This window comes from Chiloscyllium punctatum, chromosome 33, assembly GCF_047496795.1.
Source record: "Chiloscyllium punctatum isolate Juve2018m chromosome 33, sChiPun1.3, whole genome shotgun sequence".
Classification (NCBI taxonomy): Eukaryota; Metazoa; Chordata; class Chondrichthyes; order Orectolobiformes; family Hemiscylliidae; genus Chiloscyllium; species Chiloscyllium punctatum.
In genome coordinates, this window is record NC_092771.1 from 69,424,396 (window position 1) to 69,427,212 (window position 2,817).

The 2,817-nt window shown below is 41.4% G+C and overlaps 1 non-coding gene across 1 annotated transcript; it reads right to left on the bottom strand.

The window, feature by feature from the left end:
- Positions 1-432: 432 nt before the first annotated feature.
- Positions 433-514, bottom strand: trnas-uga (transfer RNA serine (anticodon UGA)). The gene has a single exon. It is a non-coding gene; the product is annotated as a tRNA-Ser (tRNA).
- Between the last annotated feature and the right edge of the window lie 2,303 nt (positions 515-2,817).

Below are 2,817 nucleotides of genomic sequence, written 5' to 3' on the forward strand. Positions count from 1 at the left end.
CAGTCGAGTTCCTTTCCACACATGGAGTTACTTTTTCTAATTCATTGACTGCTGATATAATAGATTATTGGCCTTGAGAGTCAGTTGTAAATTAGGTTGAACTTTCTCAGCTTGACTTTCAACTGATCCTAAAAAAAACTCATCACCTGCAGGTAAACGTATTGCATTGCTTCTTTTTTTGCTTAATTCCACTCCCCACACCACCCCCCCCCCCGAACATCCGAATTTCACGATAGTTCGACAAATGTTTTGAAACTGATTCGTGTTGGAGGTTGGATACTTTTTGTGTCTCGACCATAATTTATTCAATTAGACGTCTTGAAATTACTTCGGATTCTTCACAGTTGAAAATTTACTTTCTATTGAATGCAAAGCTCAAGCTCCACGAAATCCAAATTCTGCCAAGGAATTAATGACTTTTAAACGATTCAACGCTGTGAGCAGGAGTCGAACCTGCGCAGGGAAACCCCATTGGATTTCAAATCCAACGCCTTAACCTCTCGGCCATCACAGCTGCATAAAAGTGGCCAATTTTCATAGTAAAAGAACTTAATTCATGAAATATGTACTTTGTTTGAAGAACAAATTGTCAACACCCAAAGATTTCGCCAAATCCTTTGCAGAGACCCAGACGAATGTTACCTTAGCAGATTGACAGGCTTTCACCGCAAACTAGATCCTGACACAGCTGAAGTTTTGGGAATGATTCTTCGTTGAATTATAGAGTCACGGATGTACACCACACGAAGAGAGGATCATTGTCTCACTGTCCGATCGATTTTGACTCAATTGCTCATCATCTGGTGCTAAAGTTGTGTTTTAATATTCATCAAAATATGGTATTAGAAATGTTGATGCTATGTCCATAAACACTAGCTACATTCGTAAAAAAAAAATCGGAATTAGAAAGAATGCAGAACCAATTTACAGGAATGGATCCAGCAACTAATCCGTAAGTTCGGACAACAGGTAATGAACTTGTGAGCACAAGAGAGGAAGATTGACCGAAGATTCGGAACTTGAAATCGCCTTGACGGAATTATTTGCAAAGTTTTTGCGGTTGTTCTAGTGTCATCAAGTCCTTGAACAATACAACACAGAAAGTGGCCCTTCTTTCCAACTTGACCATTGAGGACAGTTATCCTAAATTAGTAGGTCACATTTGCCAACTTTTGGCCTACATCCCTCTGAACCTTGTTACTCATATATCCATCCAGATGCCATTAAATGTTACAGTTGTACCAGTCTCCAACAATTTCTCTGTCAGCTCATTCTGAACATGACTGAAAATGTTGCCCCTGACGTCCCTTTTAAATCCTTACCCACTAATTTTATACCGATGTTTTCTAAGTTTTGACTTCCTCACCAGCAGAAAAACACGAGTCAACCTATCCATGTCCCTCATGATTTGATAAATAGCAACGATTTGACTTTATCATACTTGTCAGGAGGGAAATGTGTGGAGATTATTTGTCGAAGATTTGAAGAAGAAAGTCTGATGTACTGATTTTTAGAATTGCATCTTGGAGAAGTTTTTAATAAGTCATTGAAGTCTAGTAGCAGTTGTAGAAGTCTGTTGTGAAAGCTGCAGAAGGATTTCAGCGCACGAGAACGAAGCATAATTTCCAATGTATTGTGGCTCAGTTCGACCGCACTTGGACTACAGTATGAGGAATTATAATCCTCAATTTAGGAAAGATACTAATGCCATATGAGGAATACCACGAATGGTGATTAGCCTTGATATCATGGATGAACATTAGTCCTGTGAATTGAAATTGGGCAAATCCGGTCTTTTTTAACAGTTTCAACACAAGAGAGGTAATCTCATTGAGAGTTGCAAAATATTTGAAGAGATAAACAGGGTGGTGCAATTAAATTTTGTTCCCTCATTGGTGAATCTCGAAGCAGGAGAGGACAATTTTAAAATGAAGCATTGTGATTTATGACCAGGATGAGAACTATTGATTTTTATCTTAGCCTTGAGAAGTCTCGCTATTCACCACTACAGTGAGCCTTGGATATTTGGTCTTTGAATGCATCACTATCAGCCTGACCCGCCGACAATAACTGCATCACTATGGACCTGACCCCTCACACTTACCACCTTAATTTCAGCGTGAACCCCTCAAACTTACTGCATCACTATCCATCTGGTGCCCTCACATTTACTGCGCCACTTTCACTTCGAGACCCTCATTTTGACTGCGTCACTATCAGCCTGACTGCCAAACACTTACTTTGTCATGATCAGTCACGTCGTTACACTTCCTATGTTACTATTATCCTGACTCCTTACACTTACTGTGTCACTATCATCCTGAGCGGCTCATACTTACTGCACCACAAGCACACCAACACTCTCACCTTTACTGCATCACTATCAGCCTGACACCTCACACATACTGCATCACTATTAGCCTGACCCGCTCACACGTTTTGCGTCACTACTACCCTGACCCCCTCACAATTGCTGTGTCGCTATTAGCCTGAGCCCCTCACTATCACGCTGATCAAGCTCACAATTACAGCATCACTATCAACCTGACCCCCTCACACTTTCTCTATCATTATCACTCTGACCCTCACACACGTCATGCATGACTGTCACACTGAGACACTCACATTTTCTGCGTCATTATCAGCCGTACCCTCCAGCACACAGCGTCACTAGCAACCTGGCCCCTCACACTTGCATGCCTCAATATCAGCGTGAACCCCTCACACTTACTGCATCACTGTCCATCTGCCATCCTCACACTTACTGCACCAGTTTCACCTTGACATCCTCATTTTTACTGCGTGACTATCAGCCTG